The sequence below is a fragment of the Solanum pennellii genome, chromosome 11 (genome assembly GCF_001406875.1).
Source record: "Solanum pennellii chromosome 11, SPENNV200".
NCBI classification, from domain to species: Eukaryota; Viridiplantae; Streptophyta; class Magnoliopsida; order Solanales; family Solanaceae; genus Solanum; species Solanum pennellii.
This window is the reverse complement of record NC_028647.1, coordinates 44,683,455-44,711,394: the sequence shown is the minus strand read 5'-3', so window position 1 is coordinate 44,711,394 and position 27,940 is coordinate 44,683,455. Positions and strand designations below refer to the sequence as shown.

At 34.2% G+C, this 27,940-nt stretch overlaps 1 pseudogene; it reads left to right on the top strand.

Annotated features, from left to right (window-relative positions):
* Positions 1-436: 436 nt before the first annotated feature.
* On the top strand, positions 437-22,275 carry LOC107003854 (annotated as a pseudogene).
* Positions 22,276-27,940: the final 5,665 nt, after the last annotated feature.

The following is a 27,940-nucleotide window of genomic DNA, read 5'->3' as shown; positions in this document are numbered from 1 at the left end:
AAGTTGGAGGTTATTGAGAGACGGTTATGTAGTAACTTCCATATTGTATTGTTTTATAACATATCAATATTTATAGGAATGAACAAATATTCTATCCATTTTAGGCAACCATATAGTTGTTAAAGAAGATGAGAAGGTCAGAGATGAAGTACAGAATACATCAGCTCCAAACCTTCAACAAATGGATTTTGGTGAGTAAACCCTCAACTCACCGTTGAATCCGTAAACCCTTATCCTTGTTTTTTCACATACATAGGGTGGGTGGGGTAAGTCTTGTTCTATTTTTCTAATTAGACAAAAACGTGTAATTCATTGTTTGTTTGATCAAGATTTGATTTAGAGGATTGTGATGTTATTTATTTTTATCTCCAACATGTACTGTTGATTTTGTTTTTGGATGTTTATGTCAATCTAGGTTTCTCAAGATTGATTACTCATGGAAAATATTGTGTGGGAAGAAAAGGGTGCACAAAATGGAATTGTTAAAGAGAAGGAAGCAGTGGGGTTAGTTAAAGTGATAGAATCACAAGGGGTTCAAGTGTTTGAGGAGGCAATAAAGCCTGAGTCTATATGGATTGGAGTTGTAAGTGGAGACTTTAGAAGAAAGTGATAGCAAGGTTTTAAAATAAATGGGTGGTGACAAAAGTCTTAAATATTGGGTGTAGGTGACAATTATGTGATTAATCATTAAGGATTGTGAAGTTTCCCTCAAGTTTATAAGTTGACAGTTTGATCCATTGAATTAAATGAAGGGTAAAAGGGTCAATTGACGAAAATCTAATTTAACCAATTTTGGTGGGAATTAAAATTCGGGGAAGCCACCAGCCAATTATGGGTGGAAGCGATTTTTTTAAGAGAAGAGAGAATAAGAGAGAGTGGAGAGTAAGTAGCTTTTTCAGACTGTTTATTACTGAGGGAGAAGCGCTCTATTTATACAACATTTTTACACATTAGGCCAATAGAAATGGCCGACAATAACTTTACACTTGGCCTATATTAATTCGGCTGACACAAAACGACAAACTACTAGTGCCCCTTTACTTTATTACTGGCCGACATAATTTTACATATGGCCATCTTATCTTCTGGCCGACACTTCACGGCAAACTACTTTAATAAAGACATAAAGATAAAATTACAAAAATACTTTTTTCCCCCACCTCTCATCGTATTCTTCTTCTTCCTCTTCTTTTTCTTCTTCGTTCTTGGTTGCTTGCTTGTCTTTCTTCCCGTTCTCTTTATCTTTTTCTTCTTCTTTTCGTACATTATTGGTTGGCTACTAGCCTTTGAGCTTTCTTCTATTCTTCTTCTTGAATTAGATTTAACTAATTTAATCAGTGGACTAGATTTCGTTTGCTATGAATTGAAATTACTTCTTAAATGATTAGGTCACACACCATTGATATGTAAAATTAGTAGTTCTTTGAAATCATTCATCATCATTTGGGCACCTGCAATTTTTTCAATAATTTACATTCGTGTTTCCAACAGATTGTTATATGTTGCAACAATTGACTATTGGAACAAATTATAGTCATATGTAGCAACAGAAAGGTTATTTCAATAGCAGCATAATAGACATATGTTGCAACATATAACTTACACAAGCTGCAACATATAAGTTAGACATGTGTCAACATATGACTTACATGTCGCAACTGACATGATAGTTATATAATACCCTTATAAATCATTGTTTCAAGTGTTATATCATTTTTTTATTGCTTAATTATGGTTCAAAGTACTAAAATTTTGTCTAATTTGACATTTTTTTTCATTCATAAATCGCTCAATTTATCGATTAAGTCGTCCTTAAAGTGATATGTGGCAACACATGCACGTTCTGTTGGGAAAATTGCAACAGAAATGTCATATGTGGCAACATATGCACGTTCTGTTGGGAAAATTGCAACAGAAATGTCATATGTGGCAACATATGCACGTTCTGTTGGAAAATGACAATAGAAATGTCATATGTGGCAACATATGCATATCATTAAATGATCTTTTGGGGGTTAATTCAATTTAATTGTCATCTAATTCAACATGTAACACTAACATATAGTCCTATAACATGTGTAAGTACAATATTATGGTCTAATACAACAATCTTCATCAATTCTATCAATTATAATACCACTAGTTCATCATACAATGACCAAGCAACTACATATGGTAGTTGTATAACACCCTTATAAATCGTTGTTTCAAGTGTTATAACATATTTTTATTGCATAATTATGCTTTGAAGTACAAAAATTTGGTCCAATTCGACATTTTCCCATTCTAAGTTGCTCAATTTATTGAATAATCCATCTCGAAATGACATATGTAACAAGATATGCACATTCTATTGGAAAAATTACAATAGAAATGTCATATGAGGCAACATATGCATATCATAATATGTTCTTTGAGGTGTTAATTCAATTAAATTATCACCTAATTCAACATGTAACACTAATATATAGTCCTACTGTAACGCCCCAAAACAAACAAAGGTGAACTCGAGCCTCATGAGTGTTTATTGAGTTAATTTTGTTATAAAATGAGTTATATTAGTGTTTTTAGTCAGTGTGTGAAGTTTGGTTAGGTTTGGAGGTCAAACTACCAAGAACATCCATGACGTTCGGAAGGTGTGCCTTAGATAGTGTTTTTGTGTCTTTAGGTGTTTGAGTGAGTTTTATGTGTTTGTTTTAATCGAAATTGATGTGGGGTGTTCCTAAGACCTAAATACTATGTTTATAGGTTTAACGTCTAGGTATGACCCCATCTAGGACCCACAAGGGGCCCTAGAAAAGGGCCCAATGCTTGAGTCCAAAGCTTCCTGGCAGCGTCCACCAACGGGACCAGTCGACGGCCAGTTGACCAATCGATAGCCCATAGATTGGACCTTCAGGTCTGCAAGGTTCTAAGGTTGCATCCTCCACCAACGGACCCTCAATAATGGGGCGTTGGTTGACCAACGGTTCGTCGTTGGTAGGTCGTCGATGGGCCTGTAAAAGCTGTAATTTCCAGCTTTGGATTGGGGTGTTTGGATTTTATGACCCTAGGACGTTGGTTTTAGGCTTATTTAAGTATATTAAAGTTTTTCAAACCCCGAGACTTAATTTTAGACTCCATTTCCTAAAACCCAAAACCCCTCTCCCTTAGAACTCTCTCTCAAGTCTCTTTGGAAGTTAGAAGTCAAGAAGAGCTAGGAGGGTTGTTGGTGGATAAGTTCTTCATCAAAAGCTTTGGGATTTATCTTATCTAAGTTATGGTATCCATCCTTGAACCCTCTTCCATTCAAGGATTCATTTCCAAAAGATTTCAAAAAGGATTTTCGAACTCTATTTTCTTCTATCTTTGATTTTAAGTATGGGTCTTCTTGTAAAAGTTTTTTGATGATTCAAATGTGTTTCTTCTAGTATGAACCGATTATTTTAATGTCCAAACCCTAATGAACTCATGTTTATGCATATTTCAAACTTTTAGCTTAAGAAAGGGGTTAAAATGAGCATGTTTGTGTAAGGTATGCACTTTGATTTTCTTGTGTTGTTATTAGGATTTATAAACTTCCCTAAGGGCCTTATTATGATGAAATATTGAGAAATTGGTTATATTTGGTGATGTCTTGGTTATATGATGAGTTGCTTATATTCTATGATTCTTATTATAAATTGTTATTGGGTGGTATGGTCCACCTTATGAACTTGATATTATTTAGTATGCATTATGAGTGTGGCTTTGAAGGCCTAATTTGTGAAATGAAGTGATATTGAAGATGGGTCTTGTATTGTATTTTGTGAAGCTTGAATTACATGTTTGTGTTAGATTGTGCCTAAATGAAGGATATGATTATGTGAAGCATGTAAAGTGTGTGAATTGATGAATGTAGGTCTAAAGAATGCATAGAAGTTAATTTAAATGAAATGATTCTTATATACAAGATGTGCTCACTAGTACACACACACACTTAAATGAATGTATGAAGCTATGTTGAGCAAATAGAGGAGTCTTAAGGTGGACACTCTTTGTGAGTTGAGATGAAGTGTTTAGTAGCAACCTCACTACATCCTAAGAGCTTTCTAAGATAGGTCGGAGAATGAATGCCCTTCGTGAGTTGATATGTAGTGTTAACTAGTTATCCTTAACCTATGGTATATAATGTTTAGAATTTGTGGGGGTTATGTCTAGCACCGACAGGATATAGAGAAGAGGTGGTTACACTTCGTGAGTTGAGTTGTTGAATTCCAATGTACCTCTTGAGATGAGTACTCCTCGTTAGTAGAGAATGAGTAACTTAGTAGCAATATCATTATCCCTTAGCTATGCGCCCTCATAGGTGTAGCTATTGGGAAAGTCATGTAAAAGCTAAAAGAACGTCCTTACTCTAGGCAAGTGAGGATCCCTCATCCAATAGGGGTTAATATCGCGATTCCATGTCTAGATCTCATGGTCTATGTCGGTTAAGCTATCCCCCACAAAAGAATTGAATGAACTAAGTCTTCTAAAACAACGAGCTACTTAGGGTATGTGGTGGTATGGGACTATAACATTCTAGAAAATTATATGTCTAATGAAAAGCCAGTATGCCCTTAAGATAGCCTATTAGGGGTACATAGGCACCCCAATGCTCAATATTGAGAAATATTGGGCATAGTATAGAAAAATTGGCTAAAAGCTATCAGCCAATTTTCTATATACGAATAAGAAATATACTTTTTGGGTTGTCATACCCCAATCCAAGATTGATGATAAATAAATGTACCTGCAATGAAGACACTTATCTAAAAGAAAATCCGTTATGAAAAGTTTCACACAAAGTACTAGGCATCCAAGTGTCAAGCCTAGTACCATTCCACATGAACATTTAAAATGAAAATGTAAATTAAGCAGTGCCCAAGGACATAGTGAGGGTATTTGGGACAATAAGTAAACATTCCCAAAGGAATCATAAATTAATAGTTAGTTATGAAAGTGCAAACAACCCATGTGCAAGCACATGTGCGAGACATGTGAAGAAGCACCAAAGGAGGGGACCAACCTAACCGAATTTGGTCAGGGTAGTTAAGGGGACAATAACGTGCATAAGGGACCACTCCATGTGGGGCCTAAATTCCTAACAAATTTTAGACTCTAACCTACTGCTCCAAAATAGCTAACTAACCTAGGACTAACCGAATTGGACGCATTAGTGCACCCGACAACCTAGGACAAAAATCGGGTTGACACTAACCTAGTACTAGTTAAAGAGACAACCTAGTACCTAACCTAGAATGGTCCAAAGAGTTAGTTAAGATCCTAACGACTTAAGGGTACTTTAGTAATTACCCTAGGCTACTTAATTAATTAATTTAGCAACTTAATTAATTAATTTAAAGGGGCACAATCAAAATCACAAAACAATTTCCAGATTTCGGTTAAAATAAGAAAAAGACAACCTAGTACCTAACCTAGGATGGTTCAAAGGATTAGTTATGGTTATAACGAATTAAGGGTACTTTAATAATTATCCTAGGTCACTTAATTAATTAAATTAGCCATTTAATCAATTAAATTAAAGGGGTCAAACCGAAATTCTTACACTAACCAAGTACAACTGAAGAAACATCCTAGTACTTTAGTACTTACCCTAGGTACCTAAATTAATTATATTAAGGATTTAATTGATTAATATAAAGTCAAAATGTTGACCAAAACCATAGTCAACACCAATTTCCAGATTTGACTAAGTGTTATGCTAGTCAACTTAGGAGGAGGTTTTAAGTGATTAGTTAATTAATTTATTTAATTAACTTATTAAACCCTAAGTTTAATAAGTCAAGGTCAGTTCCTAAACCTAAAAACCACGTTCAAATTGAAACAAATACACGACTAAAACAAGAAAACAAGCGTGAGAAAAACAGTGAATAAAACGCAAAAAAAAAACAGAAAATTTCATAGATGATTTTCAAGGTTTCTTCAAGGTTTTTCCAAGGTGGTATTCTTATATTAAGTTATACTTAAGGTATGGGTTTCTCTCATGGAATTATTTCTCCAAGAGACTTTTCAAACGTTTCAAACTCATGAATTTTGAAACTAGGGTTATTTCCCAATGATATTGTTGAACGTCCATCTCCCTAGTTATCCTTGTTTTCGATTCTCTAAGTATATATATGTAATCTTGAACATGTTGTTGGTATGTGGTTCTAACTGATTTTATAAGTTCTTGATTTATTAATAATTAATGAGGTCTATAGATTGGATTCAGATGATTGAGTGATTAGTTACACAGATCAAGGAATGACATAATGCTTAGTTTTGTGTTCGAGAAAGATGAAGTTTTTATGAGTTGTTTATGAAGTTGAGTCTACTGTTATAGGCTGTTCATTTAATGATAATCATAAGTTAATTGAATGTATAAAGGTTGGCTTACAACAAATGAAGTTTAAATGACCATCATAAGTGAAAGTTTGGTTTATGCCAACAAATTGGCTAGCAAAACTATGTCCAAAATATTATCTCCCAAAATGTGTGAAGTTATACTAACAAAGTGATACCAATCTCTACATCAATGAACTCATAACATAGGGTATGCCAATCAATGGTACAAGTCCCAACATACCCTATCCACACGAACTTGTGAACGTAATAGCATTGAATAAGTAGTTATAACTTTCATAAAGAATCAAATCTAGTTCATGAATCTATAATGCCAAAATAACTTCATAGCTTGGCCTAACCAAGCATTGAATTGTTATTGTAAGTTAATCAAAGATTAAAAGTTCAAGTGTAGTGAAAGTTTGGCTTATGCCAATAAATTTGTCTACAACATTATTTTGAAAATATGTAATAGAATTGGCTAATGATTCCATGAAATTATACTTGAATGAATTGCCTGCCTTATACCATTAAAATGGCTAATGATACATCGTCTAAGAGTGATGAATGAAATTTGCTATAATGTTATCTTTAAATAATTAAAAGATTATCTAATGGATAAGGTATACCAAAGTAAACATAAATGAGTGTAACTTTGGCTTGTGCCAATAAATTGGCCATGAAGTCATTTTCAAATTTTCTAGGCCAATGCTAATTTTGTGCGAATCATATATAGTCAAAGTATTGAAATGAAAATACTATAAAATCTAAGGTAATTCAATGAATTCATATACAAAGGCATGACAATCATTGGGACAAGTCCCAACATGCCCTAACCAAATGAACTATGAACATATGTAATTCATTGATTGAAGTTCTCATTGTCCATAAACGATGATATGAAGCTATCAAATAAAAGTAAGCAAGTAACGTGACTAATAACATAACTAAAGATGTCCATGTTAAGAAAGTGACCAGAATGAGGTGTTAAAAGAAGTGAGACAAGCCTCACTTACACCTAAGCTACTATGTTAAAAATACTCACGAATGGAGGTGTTAGAATGTGTGAGACGAGTCTCATTAATACCAAAGATGTTATCTAAGGACAATTCACATTTCATCAATGTAAAGAAAAGTATGACAAGTCATCAATAGTGTAAGTAAATGTTACCAAAATGTACTCACTTATGAGAGTATAAAGCTAATGAAGATACCAGCCTCTATGTACACTTTAATGAAAGTATTGAGACTGATGTATACTTAATACTAATGATGAGATGAGAAATCATCTATTGATTTATGATGTCCTCATAATAGAAGTCAGATTCCATGGCGTATGAGTTAAATGAAATGGAACTTTATATTGAGCACCGATAGACTAGCTACGAGCGGTGATGCCTTCTTTCGGGAAGGGCAGAGGTTCACGTAACTCTTATGAGATGAGACTGTCCGGCATGCCGGGTATGGGTCTCCTTATATCTCCTAGTCTTTGAACCTATACTGCCAATATGGGGATCTAGCAGGATTCGACTCCCTATATACGCTAGCATGTTTGGGTCACTTTGGCCGGTGATTCCACTTCTTTTCGGTGTGGGACAGACATTGGATTTCATAATGCTCACATCATCTATGTCGGTTAAGGTTAAAGTTCCAAAAGAAAGAATGAAGTCATCCTCAAAGTATGAAAGATAATGAAATTAACGATACCGAAGGTGTTTGTGAAAGACAATCAGGAGGAAAAATCAGATTCAAGTAATGACATTCGGTCATTCTTGGTCATTGCACTTCATGATCCCGATGAGAGTCTTAAACTTCATCCTAGGTATAGCTGGTGTTTACATCAGCCTAAGAATGAATGAAATGAATAATGTGAAGTACGAATGAACGAATGAAGCAGACTCTATATTTGCTAAAGAAGGCCCTCGGGTTGAGGTCCCATATGTTGGGCCCTCACTTGAGATGTCTTATGCTAGATCAACAATTCCAAAGTCTCATGTATATGAAATGTATCATATATAAAAAATGAAAGCAGTGAAATCAATGGCATGATCAATAGAGAATTGCTTATGAAAGGTAATGAATATATAGTGTAAAGAATGACTCACTATAAGGTAGGGAAATCATTCCTTAGTCCTTGGATTACTTACATAGATTCATTGTGGGTATGGACTACAATGAATCATTTCACTTGTAAGTTAAATATAGGACCAAAAGAATTATTGAACTACACAACAACAAGAAGAAAAAGACTGAAAAATAATCTAAGTGTCCAAAGAGGAGCTCTAGACCTAAGAGGATCAAAATCTCAAATATTCGCCCGAGTTGTTCCAAAATTATAATGATGATACTAATATATTGTAATCATATATAAAATGAGTTGTGTTCTTTGAATGCATTAAAATACATCATATTCATACCACAATTCATAACCAATGAATCAAGAAAGTCTAGTGACTAAATAGCTTGTCGTTTAGGAAGAGCTTTCACTGATCATGCATAGCTTTTTGTGTATGTGTACATACACCAATACTTAGTACATGTGGTGTATTTACCCCCTACTATTTACTATTTTTATAGGTGCAGGTTATAGGACAGGTTTACGACACTTGCAGTGGTTTGGACTTCAGCGTTTCTCAAAACCATTTGGTAGGTCCTCATGATTTCGAGGATGCTACAGATTTAGTCTAGCCTTAGTTTAAGACATATCTATTGGATGTTGTCCCTAGCGTTTCTTTCGCACCTTCATTTCGAAGCTTTGTAATAAGGCCATGTTTTGTAAACTATTTACAATATATTCATCTCCAGTTTCGAATTGATTCTTTATGTTAGATGGTTGTTCTCTTATGTTGAGCTTAGTATATGATGTATCTAGTTAATAATTATATGAAGTCTATGTATACTTCATACATATAAAAAGTTTTAAATTTTCCGCAAATTTAACTAGATGAATGTGATGAATGCAAGATGAGGCTTGTCTGCGACCTCTAAGAGGGCAACGACGTTGGGTGTGATCTGGATTCCAGATCCGCGTCGTGACAGGGACGTTATCTATCCATTGCACTAAGTAGGACCCTCCGAAAGGGAAGACTTGGTGCCAAACCTTCTAAAATAGTATACTTCTTAGGGTAGGTGGTGGTATGGGATGCTATCTATTCATTGCACTAAGTAGGCATTCCGAAAGGAAAGTCTTTGGTGGTTCGTTGAGTGTTCTTCTAATGTATTCTGTTTGAGTGGTGATTTGTTCTCCCGAGTGGAGTAAGCTTTTGGTGGGTAGTCTTAAAGATCTCCTTAGTGTGCATTTAGGGAGGTGGTTAGACATTTCCTTCATGTCTTATCTTGGAAAGTATTAGGATAACCTCGCTGGGGAAACTTCTACGGAAATGAACTCACTTCCTCATTGGAAATACCTTGGAAGTTCACTATCTTTGGAGTCTCTTTAGTTCACTGTAATGTTTGGTATACTTTACTGTAAGTTTGGTGAAGTCATTGTAAAGTGCTCAAATTCAAGGGAAGCCATTAGGAGCACTAAGTGGGAGTAGTATTATGGGATTCACTCTTACATGGCACTTAGTGTGACCTATAAGTACTATTGTATAAGGTCACTTACATGAAGTTCGTATGGATGTATGTCCGGCACTTGTTTAGCTAGGAGTGTAGATTTGATTCCTATACAAGGTAAGCATATGGTTGGTGGTCTTAAGGATCCTTTTGGTATGACTTGAAGGGGGTGTATGGGTGGTCTCTTCTTAACTTACCTTAGGGAATCTTAGGATAACTTAGGTTAGGGAAACATTAAGGGAAAAAGGGTTCACATGACTTGCAGTATGCCTTTCACGGTAATGTGTTCACTAAAAAGTCCTTAATGTTACTGTAATGTGTTCTATAAATTCTAAAATTATGAGATTCTTCTATTCAGTGTTAAATGATGTTTCTTATGTTGTTTTACTTCTTAAATCATAAATATTTTACTTAAGTGGCATGAAATGTTCTTTTACTAAAATATCCCTTTTTGCATATTTTTGCATATGCCATACTTAGTACATTGTTTTGTACTAACCCTATACCTTTCCATACTCTATAAGTATAGGTTGAAGGCTTTTGGAAGATCTGAAGGTGAATCTTGGGAAATATACTCTGTCAAGATTGGTTATGTCCTCATATTATTGAGGACATGGTCTATTTTTTCTAGTTTTATTATTAAGACTTATTATGTACTTCCTTTTAATGTAAAGGGTTGTGTCTCTAAGATTTTATGTCATGTCTTTAAGTTGGCTTGTGATGATAAGATTCTCTAAATATTTATGAAAGACTAGTTTTTATTAAATGTCTTGAAAAGTTTTAATTCCGCACTACTCTTCATATCTTATGAAATGAACGATAGTTAAAGGGCTTGTACAAGACCCCAAAGGGGTCAAGTACGCCTTGCCACGAACCGAGGGTTTTCCCTAAATTCTAGGGGGTACTTTCGGGTCATGACACCTACAATATGTCTAAGTACAAAATTATAGTATAATATAACAACCTTCCTTTATTCTATCAATTATTTTTACAAAGATTATCATATCACTAGTTCATCATACAATGAGCAAGTAACTTCATATGATAGTTATATAACACCCTTGTAAATCGTTGTTCCAAGTGTTATAGCATATTTTTATTGCTTAACTATGGTCCAAAGTAAGTTTGATCCAATCTGACATTTTTCCATTCTTAAATCATTCAATTTATCGATTAACTCATTCTTGAAGTGACATATGTGGCAACATATGCACGTCCTATTGAAAAAATTGCAACAGACATGTCATATGTGGTAATATATGTATATCATAGAATGGTCTTTTTGGGGTTAATTCAATTAAGTTGTCACCTAATTCAACATGTAACATTAATATATAGTCATACAACATGTCTAAGCATAAAAATGTGGTCTAATACAATAACTTTCATCAATTTTATCAATTATTTTTACAAAGACTATCATATCACTAGTTCATCATACAATAACCAAGTAACTTCATATGATGGTTATTATAACACCCATGTTAATTGTTGTTTCAAGTGTTATAACATATTTATATCGTTTAATTATTGTCCAAAGTACTAAAATTTGATTCAATTTGACATTTTTCCATTCCTAAATTGCTCAATTATAGATTAAGTTAATCTTAAAGTGACATATGTGACAACATATGCACGTTTTGTTGGAAAAATTGCAACAGACATGTCATATGTGGCAACATGTACATCTTAAAATATTTTTTTCCAAATAATATTTCAAAAGACATAACGACCCAACCATCCTACAAACAAATAAGTGATAAAAACCACTAAATAAGTTGATTTAATACAAATAACTATTATATATTATCTTAGAAGATATCAATAATAAACTAGAAATGATGAGGGCAAGAATGCTTTGTTGTAGCAGAAAATTGCAACATATTACCACTGATTTTGTAGAAAACATAGCAACAATTTGAACTGCAAAATAAATAATGAAACGAGAGTAAGGAAAGAGAGAAAAGAAAATAAAAATTAGTAAAAATAAATTAAATTTGAAATATGAAACAAAACGATCTTTTATAGAGGAGAGCAGAGAGTGAAAATGAAGGGACGATTGTTTTAGACATTTTTATTTTAATTTTTTAATTTTTTTTGATAATTCATAGTGTGACATCTGTTGCCACATATATCCTTTCGGTTGAGGTACATGCAAATAATTTTATAGTTTTTTTTACAACAAAGTTTATATATGTTATCACAGACACCACATTGATAACAATGAAATGTTGACGCCTATCTCCTTTCTGTGACATATGCCACATATATCCTTTCTGTGACATACGTTGTCACATATCTTCTTTCTGTGACATATGTTGCCACATATCTTCTTTCTGTGACATATGTTGTCACATATCTTCTTTCTGTGACATATGTTACCACACATCTTCTTTCTGTGACATATGTTGCCACATATATCCTTTTTCTATTGGGGCACATGTAAATAATTATGTGGTGTTAATTACAACATAGGTTATATATGTTGTCAAATACACCACATTTCTTCTTTCCCATCATAATTGACATTTGTTTCAACAAAAAAATCATTAATATTATCAGCAAAAATAAACAATTCTCCACTTGTTTTATACAACTTATCAACAAAAAAAAGTGATTCACAATGGTATACATAACCATCAATCTAATCAATGGTGGATATTGTTGCCTCACATCACAATTGACGACTTCAACTTTTTTCTCTTTCTCTTTCGCTTTCTTTTTCAATTTCTCCTTCCCCATCTCTAGGTCCTTCTCCTTCTCCTTCTTGTTCTCCTTGCCTTTTGGGTTTGAATGTGATACAGAGCAATATTCATTATTTTTTCTTTCACTAATTATAGATAGTGATTAAGAAATAGATTTTTTCAATCTCCTACACTTCAAATATTTATGGACAACTGAACAAAACTATATTTCTTAAATCATATGAACAAAATGGTCATAAAAAGAACAACAAAAAATGAATTTTCATTGAATGTTAACATTACATATACATTTTCTCGAATTGTGGCTTTTTGGGTTTGTTAATTTTCTTTCTAAAACAATAAATAATAGATACCATTACACTATTATTCATTTTTCACATCAATAAAATGATTTATTCTTCATTAACCCAAGAAAAAAGCTTAGTATTGTTCCAAAATTGTAAAATCTCTCAAACACAATCTTCAGTTTAGAAAGAGGAGAGAATCACGACTGGAGATGAGAAGGAAGATAAGATAATAGGGGAGAATATGTTAAAGAATGAAAAAAGTTCCACATCGGTGATTAATGAGATGGGTGGACTCCTTATAAGTCTTGTGCTATCCTCCTCTCTTTGAGATAGCTTTTGGGGTGTTGAGTTAGGCCTAAGTCCTAATTTCAAATGGTATCAGAGCAGGGTCCATCTCACCTGATGTTGGGGCTTCCAAAATTAAAATTGTCCACGCACCAGATGCTAAGCACAAGGCGTGAGGTGGGGTATTAAAGAATGACAAAAGTCCCACATCAGTGGTTAATGAGATGGTTTGAATCCTTATAAGGATTGGGCTATCCTCCTCCTTTTGAACTAGCTTTTGGGGTGTTGAGTTAGGCCTAAGACCTATGTTCCAGAATATTTATTTTGATAGTCGTATTTTCAAATTTTTTAAAGAGGAAGAAGAAGAGAAGAGAGAACATTAAAAGAAGAAGAAAAGAAAATCCTAATTTAATTTACTTTTTTTAAAAAAAGAATGGTTTGGATAGAATTATAAAAGTTGAAAAAATGAAGTACTTTTTTATATTTTATAAAAGATTGGGAAATTTAAAAAATGTTAATTTGATCCCAAATTTACATAATTACATTTTAAAGATATTTGATCAGCTTTTAGTCAATCTGTCACCAAAATTCAAACAAAGACACCTTTCATTTAATTTTCTCTTGTAAGTGAGAGTGGAAATGTTGGATTTTTTGGGAATGTTAACTCAGATTAGAGGGGTGAAGTTCATAACTTTGAGAAAGCGATTGAAGCGTCCCACGAGATACAACAAACTGATGATGGGTTTCGTGAAGCTAAGGGAGATGAAGAGCCTTTAGTTGCAAAGTATGAGAATGGAAGTTTAGATAATTTGAATTTGGGTGATGCTCAAAGTCACGATGAGGCACAGGAAACAATTAAGGATCGGCGGCATGGAGAGGTGCATTTGGGTACTAAGGATGCTAATGACGCAAAAGGAGGTAGTGATTATGCTCAGAAGCAGGTTCAGTCATACAGAGATGCTTTACTCGTGGATGAAGTGAATGCTGAAGTGATTGGAACATCTAATATTCAGCCCACTGGGCATCAATACTTTGTTAATGTTCACAAGGATGTTTCAGTTAGTTCTGGTTCGATACTGAAAGATGAAAGAGATATTCAACTGGAGGAAGTGCAGTCATATCATTTCGAACTTCTAAAATCTAATGTTAAGGATAAAGAACAGAAAGATATTGCCCTTAATTATAATTCAACAAAGGGTCCCCTCGGAGAAAGCTTGAACTACAGTGATGAGAAAGAAAAATCAGTAATTAAAACAGAACCCTTTAATGGTAGTAATAATAATGAAGAGCAGATGGATTATCGAATTGATACTGTTGTTCCTATTGCCCAAACAGGAAGGCCTTGCACAAATGTTGAACTGAAAGGAGAAGAATGGACTAGTTCAGTACTGATAAGTCAGGAGTACCTGGACGAGCAGGACATTGAGAGCGATGATGTTACTGATGAAAGTAATTGTGTATATCAGTAAAAGAAAGAAAGAAATGGAATTGAAATTTTTCTCTGTTTATTGATCAACATGAAGGAGCTCTTATAGAGCTGTACACAAACTGAAATAGCTAAAAATAGGCTAACAAATATCATGTTAACATACCACTAAAAGCTGCAACTTCTAGCTAAAGACCAGGATACATATTGACTCTGTGTAACTACTTTTATTTGACTAAATCAAACAAATACTGTAAAGTATATATCTCTCAATCACTCCCTTAAACTGAATGCTTTCAGTTTAATTAAAATGGTTACAAACACCAAGCAACTTCCTGAGTTTCTGGAATGTGCATAATTTCAAAGGCTTGGTCATTGTATCAGCAATTTGATTCTCACTGTTACAGTAGAGAACTTCAATGACTTCATCTTTTGTGAGATCCCTTAGAAATGAAACCTAACATCTATGTGTTTGCTCCTGGCATGAAACACGGGATTTTTGGAGAGTTTGATCGTTGATGTGTGGTCACAATAAATTGCAGTTGGTCCTCTTTGCTTGAACTGCAACTCCTCAAGTATTCTTCTGAACCATATAGCTTGACAGGCACAAGCTGTAGCAGCTACAAATTCTGCCTTAGTGGTTGATAAAGTGACAATAGATTACTTTTTAGAAGATCAAGCAACAGCTCCAAAACCCAAACATGAACACATATCCCGAAGTACTTTTTCTGTCATCTTTGTCTCGGGCATAATCACTATCAGTAAAACCCAAAAAATCTGATTTGTTTCCTCTCTTGTAAAACACTCTGCAATCAATTGTTCCCTGCACGTAACGGAGAATTCGTTTGGCAACTGCAAGATGAATCTCCTGAGAGCATTTCATATACCTACTAACAAGGCTGACAGAATACATTATGTCAGGTCTAGTAGTAGTCAAATACGTCAAACTTTCCACGATTTGTTTGAACACTCTGCTGTCCACTTTCCTCCCTTCTTCTGGATATTTCACAAGTTGAAGAACAACTTCAGTTGGAGTTTCGGCAAGATTACAGTTCTTCATTCCAAACCTGTCAAGGATTTCTCGAGCATACCTTCTTTGAGTAATAAAAATACCAGCAGCAGATTGCACCACTTCAATGCCAAGAAAATAGTGCATCATTCCAAGATCAGACATATCAAATTCAAGCATCATGGATTGCTTCAATTTTTCAAACATAGCAGCATCATTTCCAGTATAAATCAAGTCGTCTACATATAAGGACACAACAAGCATCTTTCCTCCTTCACCTTTAACAAACAGAGTATACTCATATGGACATTTAGAAAAACCTTCCTTCAAAAAATAGACTTCAATGCGACTATACCAAGCTCGTGGGGCTTGTTTAAGTCCATATAAAGCCTTTCTTAGATGATACACTTTGAATTCATCTCCAACTTTAACATAACCAGGAGGTTGTTCAAAAATACCTGTTCTTTCAAGTCTCCGTGCAAGAAAGCCGACTTGACATCCAACTGGAAAATGGGCCACGAATTTTGTGCTGCCAATGCAATCAATAATCTGATTGTATAATGTCTTGCTACTGGAGCGAACACTTCTTCATAATCTACACCGAATTTTTGCTCGTAACCTTTTGCCACCAAGCGAGCTTTATACTTGTCCACCTCACCATTTTCTTTCAACTTGGTCTTAAAAATCCACTTCAGATCGATTATTTTCTGACCTTACGGAAGCTCAGTCAGCTTCCATGTGTTATTTCTTTCATTATCTGCAAGATCTTCATCCATAGATTTTCTCCATTTTGATTGCTTTACTGCTTGTTCAAAGGTTACAGGATCACAATCTGCAAAAAGAGCAAAATGAACAACTGGATCCTCAGATTGACCAATTCTTGTTACTTCACAATCATCCATCCATATTGGTCTCTTTCTGCTTCTTGGTTCTCTTACAAGTGCCGGTGAGACTTGAGTCGCTACTTGTTCATCTTAAGCAGTGATTGGTTGCTGCACTACCACAGTATTATGTTGATTTTCAGCTTCATCTTGCCCATCAAAGTCTACTGGAATTTGTCGTTGAGAACCAGATTCACTCCATGTCCAGAAATTTTCTTCGTCGAATATTACGTCTCGATTAATGATAATTTTCTTGGTGATAGGATTATATAGTTTGTAAGCTTTGGAACAATCACTAACACCAAGGAAAATGCATTTCTCACCTTTGTCATCAAGCTTCGTTCTTGTTTGATCTGGAATACGGGCATAACAAATACACCCGAAAATTCTGAAATAATCAACATTAGGCTTTTGACCGTTCCAAGCTTCCTCCGGTGTCATATTTTGAACAGATAATGTAGGACTTCGATTCAAAATGTGAATGCTCCAGTTAGCAGCTTTAGGCCAGAAAGCTTTTGGAACACTACTTCTTGTCAAGAGACTGCGCACCATATTCATTTTAGTACGATTTATGCGCTCACAGACACCGTTTTGTTGGGCGTATATGCTACTGTTAGTTGCCTTTTAATGCCATTGCTTTCACAAAAAAATTGCAAATTCTTTTGAATTGTATTCCCCGCCTCGATCTGTGCAAAGTACTTTGATTTGGCTTCCTTCTTCTTTCTCCACCATAATTTTAAAGCTTTTGAAAGCTTCAAAAGCATAAGATTTGGCCTGCAAAAAATAGACCCATGTCTTCCGACTAAAATCACCAATGAAGGTAATTATGTATCTTTTACCTCCATTTGAAGATGGATTAATTGGGCTGCAAAGATCAGAATGCACCAGCTCCAACACATTTTTGGCTCTCCATGATTTTCCCTTAGGAAATTGATTACGTTGCTGCTTGCCAACTGCACATTACTCACATACATGAGAAGGAGTTGCAATTTGAGGGAGGACACTGACCATATTCTTCCGTTGCAAAGTGCTCAAGCCACCAAAGCTCAAGTGGCCATAACGAAAATGCCATAACCACGATGTATCTATTATGTTGGCCGAGAAGCAGGAAGATCTCAAACTCTGTAACGAAAGTGGAAACATACGATTAGATGTCATGCTAACTTGAGCAATCAAACCTAGCCTTGAATCTTCAATTCGACATAATCCATTTTTAATGGATATCTCATAACCTTTTTTTCTTGTAGTTGACCAATACTGAGTAAATTGGTCTTTAAATCTGGAACATAAAACGCATTAGAAATTGTGTGAAAAGAGTTGTATTAGTCATGTAAAGTGACATTGCCTTTTCCCATGATAGGTACAACAAAGTTATCACCGAACTTGACGGTATTGCGGAATCTTTCATCCAATTCAAAAAAATGCCTTCTTGTCTCCGCACATGTGGTTGCTGCACCCGATGTCCAAATACCACAGATTTTGTCGAATTTCTTCACTTGCATAACACACCATCAAGAGAGAAACTTCTTCTTCCTTTTCTGCAAAGTTAGATACTTCTGCACTTTGTCTATTTAAATTTGTTCGACATTCTGATTGGTAATGACCATACCTATGGCAGCGATAGCACTCAACATTTGTTTTGTCTACTGACTTTGGTTTCTGAGTTGTTGAGTCATGTCCTCCACTTCCCCTTCCTCTGCCTTGAAACTGATTAACATTCTGCTGATGGTACTGTTGATTACCTCGACTATAGCTTCCTCTCCCCCTACTCCAGCCTCGGCCTCTGCCTCGACCTCCACTTGTTTTAGAAGGATTATCTGTGGTTGCTTTCAACGCGTGCTCTTCTTTGTCCTGCTGGATGATTTTTTGCTCATGAACTAACAAAGAACTTTGCAATTCATCAATGGAGAGTTCATCAAAACCCTTCGATTCTTCGATATAGCAGACAACAAAATTAAATTTCGGTGTCATTGATCGAAGAATTTTCTCAACAATGGTGACATCCTGCATTTGCTCTCCATGGATTCTCATCTTGCTTGCAATTGCCATAGTTCTTGAAAGAAATCTGCAACTGACTCTCCTGACTTCATACGCAAAGTCTCAAATTCAGTTCGGAGTCCTTGGAGTTGTACCCTTTTTGCCTTCACATTGCCTTGATACTTCTTCTTCATAGAGTCCAAATTTTCTTGGAGGTTTCTTGCAAAGAATAGTTTCCAAAATGGAACGATCGATAGCTTGAAACAGATAATTTTTAGCCTTAAGATCTTTCAATTTTAAGACTTCAAATTCTGTTTTCTGAGCTTCCATAGCTCCTGTTGCTGGTTCTGCTACTCCAGATTCAACAACATTCCAATACTCCTTGGACCTCAAGAATTTCTCCATGAGCATGCTCCAATGATCATAGTGACCATCGAAGCGCGGAATAGCTGGTTGTACGAAGTTGTCTGAGGAAGTAATTGAATGTTAGTTGCTGCTATTGTATGTAATTCAAGCTCTGATACCACTGATGAAAGTAATTGTGTATATCAAAGAAAGCAAGAAAGGGAACTAAATTTTTTCTCTGTTTATTGATCAACATAATGGAGCTCTTATAGAGCTGTACACAAACTGAAATAGCTAAAAATAGGCTAACAAATATCATGTTAACAGACCACTAAAAGCTGCAACTTCTAGCTATAGACCAGGATACATATTGACTCTGTGTAACTACTTTTATTTGACTAAATCAAACAAATACTGCAAAATAAATATCTAACAGTTACGACCCATCAAGGACTAAATTGAAACAGAGTCACCTGCTATGGAGCTTGTAAATTTGAAGGACAAGGTTCAGGAGTACACTGAGGAGCGGAAGGATGTTCTGAACTGTGATGCTACTGATCTTCAACATCTGAAAGAAGAGTCACCTGATGTGGCTTTAGTGAAGTCAAATGACAAGGTTTGGGACTATGCAGAGGAGCAGAAGGATACTATTGATCATCAAGTATTAACAAGAAAAGACTCACCTGCTGTGGGACTAGGGAATTTGAATGATGAGGTTCAGCTATTCATGGAGCAGCAAAAGGATGATCTGACTTGTGATGCTACTGATGATCAAATCCTCAATGATAAAGAGTCACCTGCTGTGGGGTTAGCGATTTCAAATGACAAGGTTGATGATCAGAAAGATGCTTCAGTATTTTGCACTTCACCTTCTGAAAACCGCACTGTAAATTCATCAGGAGAGACTGTGACTGCAGAGGATGAGAATTGGAAATCATCGGAAGGTTCAGTATCCAAGAACAATGGAAAGGTTGGTGTAAACACAGCTGAGTTTGTTTCAGTAAGTTCCAAGGTTTCTCAACCTCCACTAGTTGATGCAATTATTGGAGTCAAAAATGTTGTAGCCCATGAGTCAGAAAAGCCTTCTATAAAATAACCAAAGCAAAATGTTTACTGGGGTGAGAGAACCAGAAGCTGTATCTGCAAGAAATCTCGTATCATCCTCTGGTTCATCCGTGACTCGTATACCACCACCTGCTCGACCGGCTGGCCTTGGTCGTGTTGCCCCACTATTGGAACCTTCTCCCCAAGTGGTTCAGCAGGCTTGGGTGCATGGAGCCGCGTCTTCAGTACAAAACCAACTTGTTGAAGAACCCACAAATGGAGAATCTGAGGAATATGATGAGATACGCGAGAAACTCCAAATAATAAGAGTTAAGTTTTTGCGTCTTGCTCATAGGCTTGGGCAGAATCCACATAATGTACTTGTTGCCCAGGTCATTTATAGAGTAGGATTGGATGAACAGATGAGGGGGAGAAATGGAAGTAGTGTTGCTGCTTTTAGCTTTGATCGTCCAAGTGCCATGGCCGAGCAACTTGAGGCAGCTGGACAAGAAGCCTTGGACTTCTCCTGCACAATTATGGTTCTTGGAAAAACAGGTGTTGGTAAAAGTGCGACCATAAATTCTATATTTGGTGAAGCTAAGTTTGGTACTGATGCATTTCAGATAGAGAAAAAGAAGGTTCAAGATGTTGTTGGGACTGTGCAGGGAATTAAGGTTCGGGTAATTGACACTCCTGGGCTTCTGCCTTCCTAGGCAGACCAGCTACGGAATGAGAAAGTCCTTCATTCTGTTAAAAGATTTATTAAGGAAACATCATCAGATATTGTACTGTATCTCGACAGGTTGGATATGCAAAGTAGAGATTATGGTGACTTGCCATTGTTGCGGACAATTACTGAAGTTCTTGGCCCATCAATATGGTTCAATACAATAGTTGTTCTTACACAAGCTGCATCTGCTCCTCCTGAAGTCCCCAATGGTACTACAACAAGTTATGACATGTTTGTAACTCAGCGGTCTCATGTTGTTCAGTAAGCAATATGGCAGGCAGCAGGAGATGTGTGCCTTATAAATCCTGTTTGTCTGGTCGAGAATTACTCAACATGCAGAACAAACAGGGTTGAGCAGAGAGTTTTACCTAATGGTCAAGTTTGGAAGCCTCACTTGTTGCTTCTGTCATTTGCATCCAAAATTTTGGCTGAGACAAGCACATTGCTGGAGTTACGAGACAGTCCACCAGGTCAGACTTATGCCACTCGATCAAGATCACCTCCTTTACCTTTCCTGCTTTCATCCCTTCTTTAGTCAAGACCACAGGTTAAGCTATCAGCAGACCAATTTCGTGATGACAATGAGACTTTAGATGATGATCTGGATGAGTCTTGAGATTCTGAAGATGAATCGGAATATGATCAACTGCCAGCTTTCAAACCTTTGACCAAAGTCCAGCAAGCAAAGTTGAGCCAAGAGCAAAAGAAGGCATACAATGATGAATTAGAATACAGGGAAAAGCTTTTTATGAAAAAGTAATTGAAGGAGGAGAGAGAGACGGAGAATGATGAAGAAAATGCATGTTGCAACTAAGGATTTGCCTATGGATACCAACGAAACAGTAGAAGAGGAGACTGGCAGTGCAGCGTCTGTTCGAGTACCAATGCCCAATTTTACCTTACCTGCTTCTTTTGATTCTGATAACCCAACTCATAGATACTGTTATCTTGATTCTTCAAATCAGTGTCTTGTGAGGCCTGTTCTAGAGCCTAATGGTTGGGACCATAATGTTGGTTATGAGGGCATTAATGTAGAAAGGTTGTTTGTTATCAAAGACAAGATACCTTTGTCTTTCTCCAGTCAGCTTTCTAAGGACAAAAAGGACGGCAATCTTCAAATGGAAATAGCAAGTTCGGTGAAGCATGGGATGGGAAAGCATCTTCTTTAGGTTTTGATATGCAGTCGGTTGGTAAAGACCTTGCTTACACTATACGCAGTGAGACTAGATTTAGCAATTACAGGAAAAATAAGGCAACAGCTGGTCTCTCAGTAACTCTCTTAGGTGATGTTATGACAAGTGGGGTGAAAGTTGAGGACAAATTGATCGTTAACAAACGAGTATTGCTGGTCATATCTGGGGGTGCTATGTTTGGTAGTTGGGATGTTGCTTATGGGGGTAGCAACATTTAAAGACAAAGACCATCCTCTTGGTCGTTTACTATCAACGTTGGGGCTCTCGGTCATGGACTGGCATGGAGATCTTGCTATTGGATGCAATTCACAAACCCAAATAACTGTTGGACGATACATACACAAACTTGATTGGACGTGACAATAAAGGGTCTGGGCAAGTCAGTAGTATTCGCATGAACAGCTCAGAACAACTTCAGATTGCTTTGATTAGCTTGCTTCCTATGGTCAGAAAGCTGATTAGCTACACTCAACCAGTGCAATTTGGATAATCATGAAAGTGAGGCCATACGTGATAGCAATCCATACAGCAATTGAAAAATTACTCATATAGTGACAATCATTTCATCAGCATTGTGAGGCGTGAGTATATTCTATTGTTTTTCTTTGGCTTTTTACTTAGTTGTGGTTTTGTTTTAAGATATTTTGGAGCTTTTTGATAAGAAAAAGTTGTTCTTGTCTGATTATTCACAAAAATATTTGCTTTCCTTGACATATAAGTTCTTTTTCCTTTTAGTGGCTTTATCTTTATGTAGTCAGCCTAGAATATGCTGTAAATGTTTACACCTGACATAGATAGATTGGACATTTAGACTTTCTACTTGCATTAAACAAATTTTTTTGAAATTGGTAATGTTATATTCTTCAACATTAAAGATATGTTGGAAACCTTCAAACGACGAACAAAAGAAGAGTATAAGGGAGAAACTACTTACTACAAAAGCTCTAATTCCTCTATATCTTTTTTTTTACACCAAAAAAAAAAGAAGGAAAAAGGCATAAATTGTCTTCTATACTTGTCCTAAAAAGTCAGTTACATGTTTAGGACCCGTTTGGCCATAGATTTTTCAAACAATATTTTGGGGGAAAATTTGGTAAATACTGTTAGTCGATAGAGTTTATCATTATTTGCCAAATGTTTTTGGTAAATATCCCAAATTCTCAAATACTAATTTTTTCAAGTATTTGAGTCAAACTACATTATTTGGGATCTTTTAAAAATTGAAATTTTACATCAAACTTTTATCTTATACAAATACATCCTTTATAGTAGTTGTTTGTATTGTATTGCATAATTTTTCATGTGAACACCAAATAGTGATGAAATATCCAGTGAATATGAAAGTGATGATATGATTGTTGATGAAAATGGTGAACAACTCAGGGTAACAAAATCATGTGCTTTGTCTACTTCACGATGTATGGAATGATGTTTGTTGCACTCACTCCAAACTACCATATTGCTCTAGTATCATAGACACTACTTGTTATTTGTTACAACGAAAATCCAATTGGCCTGTAATACAAACTTATGGATAGTTCTGATAGTTTTTTAAAACTTATAGGTAAATGGGTATAAATTATATTTTCTAATAGAATGAAATATGTTTTCTAAGTACTATGACCAAACACATGGTGAAATTTCACTCAAATTTTCACCAAATAACATTTGCCGAGAATAATTGAAAAATTATGGTCAAACGCTAGTTTAAACTATTGTACCGACCTATTACACACCTTTACTATTTTAAAATGAATTTAATACACTCTGAGACGTGTAACAACATTCTCAAATCATGTTGTGTATTAATTACACTCGATGTCATGTCAGCGCCACATAAAATTTTATAATTTCTTTCTTTTTTTTTTGTTTTCTTTTCTTTATTAAATAACTTTTTTGTTAACTCTATTTTTCACTAATTAATCTCTAATTAATTATTAAAATTCTCTATTAGTTATGTCTTCTTTATCACTAAATTCTCACTCACTTTATCTCTAATCTCATCAGAGAAATCATTCATTTGAATTTATACAAGAATTTTCTTTGTCTTCTCTGGCGAAGAACAACCAACCCCAACCCATCACCACCATAAGTCCACCTCCACAATGCTATTTGTTCTTATTTTTCGACGAACCATCAACCACACAACAATCACCACAAAATAGCCAATCAAAATTCAAATCAATCACCAACAAACACCAAACCAGACCCCCTTACCCTATCCCTATGCGATTTTATTCTTTTGATTGTTTTACAGGTGTGTCACCAAGCTCAAAGCGTCAACCATGGCTCCATGAATTTCAAAAGAGCTCCACACTTTCAGATTTTAATAACCAACAAATAATGTAAACAATCAACACCACCACTACTACACTCACATCATTGTGAATATTTGAGGTTGTGATGAAAAATTAACGATAATCGGAGGGGAAGGAAGACTTTAGTTTTTTTATTCTTTTTCTTAAGGGTAATCGGAGGGGAAGGAAGATTTGATTTTTCTAAAAAAAAAAATTTACTTCAATTTTTCTGATGCACCAATTTTTTATCTACTTTTTTTTTTGGGCCATATCAGTTTTAGGAGTAAATAGAATAAGTTTTAAGTAGTAAAGGTGTGTGATAGATCGTTAGGATAGGTTAAGAGTAAAACTGACTTTTTGGGACAACTTCAAGTGGGAATCTATGTATCTTTCCAAAAAAGAACGATATAATACAATTCCATTTAACTTTGTGAATGGAATTAGACTTATCTTTTCAAAACATTTACTGTTTTTGTATCTACACACAGTCCACCAGATGCATTGTGGAGTGATTTTCTACCATGTCTTCTGGCTTTTGCTTCCACCGCTTCCAATTCAGTAGCTCAAAAGATCTGTAGTGTGGTAAGGCATGGTCCATTTTGTGTTTGTAAGAGCAAAAAATTAATTTCATAACTGAGCAGTGAATTTACAATGCAAGAAAATATGATTTTGTCGCCACAAAGTTGACATCTATAATTCTCCTCTTTTTCTTCAAAACCTCTTATGTTCAGATATAGTTTACCTTTTGCATATGTCACTCTTTGTTCATGAACTTTGTGAAAAATCATATGTAGGGTATTCAATAATACTTGTCCACTATATTATTTTGGAATGTCCAGTAATACTTGTTCACTTTATAAAATCAATGAATTAACAATTTTATACTTAATTTCTACTTTGCCCTTATCGTTGATTATAGACATTTCTCTATTATATTTTTCAAGACATTATATTTGTTATTTTCAAAGAGATATAGTAAAATTACTCTATTATTTTAATTTTTTTTAAAAGTGTGTAAAGTCAATACTCAATAATGGACAAATATGGAACAAATAACTTGAACAAAATGACTTAGGAAGAAGAAATCTTTGTTGCTTATGTACCAAAGATATTGTTACAATTAAAAATATGACTTAGGAAGAAGAAATCTTTGTTGCTTCTATACCAAAGATATTAATTGAAATGTGTGTTACACGTGTGTTTATTAATGCATACTTTTAAAAAGGGATAATGCCCAAGTACTCCCTCAACCTATGCCCGAAATCTCAGAGACACACTTATACTATACTAAGGTCCTATTACCCCCCTGAACTTATTTTATTAATAATTTTTTACCCTTTTTTAGCTTACGTGGCACTATCTTGTGGGCCCAACGATGGTTGACTTTTTTTTTCAAACTAGTGCCACGCAGGCTAAAAAGGGGTAGAAAATTACATATAAAATAAGTTCAGGGGGGGTAATAGGACCTTAGTATAGTATAAGTGTGTCTCTGGGATTTCGGGCATAGGTTGAGGGGGTACTTGGGTATTTTCCCTTTTAAAAATGGTCAGATAGTATTAAAACTATAGTATAATCAGTAAAAACAGATTTAAAGGAAAAAATCTTCATGATAAGTGATGAATAATATAATAATTTTTTTATAATTAATACTCTGTAAATTAATAATCTCTCTAAAATTATATTTTTCTTTGGTCACGACTTGGGTAGTGAAAGAAATCACCAATTTCGATAAGATAACAGATAATATATTTTCAGGAGACCCCTATATAAATATATGGTCCCATTAATAACATAAATTAGTAATTCTTTAAAAGTACGATAATTTAATAAAGTATTATTTTATTCTGTTCTGATTTTTTCTTAAAATTTAAATCTAATTGAAGCTTATCTCTAAATTTTCTTATTGCATCCAAGAGCTCTGGTGTTGTCTTTTCTAATTGTACCATAAAATTATGATGAGTTCTAAATGCAATAAATGTTTCCTTATACATTATTGGTGTCAAAGATATAGTATCATTTTCCACATTGCTTTTTCCAATGGTGTCCAAAACATTGGTCTTTGCTGGATCAATTTGTCTCACTTCATAGCCTTCTAATATTCCACGATAAAATATGTTCGATAATACATCTTGAAAGCTTTCTATTATCACAATAGTACAAGGTTGAAATTAGTAAGATACAATGATTTTGATGGATTCGTTGTACTTTATGTATTATTATTTTTTATGCGAAATCAATAACTATGATACATAAATTAGTAAGATACAATGATTTTGGTATAATCAAAATTAACCTTCTTTAAATCTCAAACCAATTTTAAATTAATAAATATTAAATTGTCGATTAAATAATATTTCTATACACTAATAAAATTTTATGGTCTCATCTATATTAATTTATATAGGTTTTACTGTAGCTTTTTCAAATGTTTTGATTATTGAACAATAGCTAATTTTTACATTATTAGTGAACATGCAAGTCAATTACAATATATTTTCCTCCCTATAAGCTTTTCTACTTATAAAACATTCTTTTTTATATATATCCTTATACATTTGTATGTTTTTCGAAAATAACTAATAGTAACATATTACTTTTATTCCATATTAAGTGAATTTGTAAAACAATGTATATTTATAAAGAAAAAAGATTATGACTTAGATTGAGTATCACTTTTCGATATTGCCTTTTTAGTTATTCTCAAATTATTCTTAAAAATATAAATAATTAAAAATAAAATTATGAATATGAAATATTAACTCTCTCGAAATTATCACTTAGAAAATGTAAATGAGGAGCAAAAGATGTAGACGCTGAAAGAAATAAACAGGTAAGAGTAAATATTTTAAATAAGGTAAAGTTAGAGAAAATCAAGGGAGAGAATATTTCAAATTAGTTAAAGCTATTGAATATCCTCATTACTTTCATTACAAAAGAATATGAGACCCAAATTAGGCTATTTTTCTTCTTCCTAAAACTTCAAAATTTAACTCCAAACTATTTTTTCTTTTCCAAATTATGATTGTTTTATTTTTAGTAGAAATGTCTCTCCTGCGTCATTATTTGGTCTTCTCTTTAAAAACTAATTATTGTTATGAAGCTCTACGATAATACCTTATAGTTTTATCTGTTAAATTTGAATTTTTTCAATTAACAAATTTGAACTCCTATAGTTTTATTTGTTATTTGACATACATTTCTCACATTGTATTTATTTATTTCTAGAATTTTGTATCATTTTTTAAATCTTATTAATTTCAATATGTATACTATTTGTATTTATTTTTCATCTTGTATTTTGTATAATGAACTTGTATTTATTGATTAGTTTGTGTTCATTCTAAGAAGTATGTCAAATGAATCTGTGTAGTTATTAAAGAAACATATTTGTATTTATGTAGCTTTTCATTGTGTATTTTATTTTTTTCTTTATATTTTTTTTCCCTTTTCTATAAAAAACTATATAAAAAAAACTAATAGAAAGTTGTTCTTCCTATAAATAAATAACTAATTGAAATACTTTTGGGATGAATACAAATTAGGAACAAGTACAAGATTCATAAATCATGAAACATGAAATTTTTAATAAATACAAATATTAATAGCATACATACTGATTTTAATAAAAATTGAGAAAGGATACAACATTTTGAAAAAAAAAATATAATACAAAACAAACTAATAGGAAATTGTTCTTCCTTAATTGGTCTTCAGCAAGTTTTTCAAAATCTTATTTACCCATTTTTTTTATATTAATAGTGTCACTGCCCTCTATCTTGAACTTGAATGCAGGTAGAATCATGAAAAAACTTATATCTCCTTTCTTGAGCCATTTTAGCCACACTATATATATATATA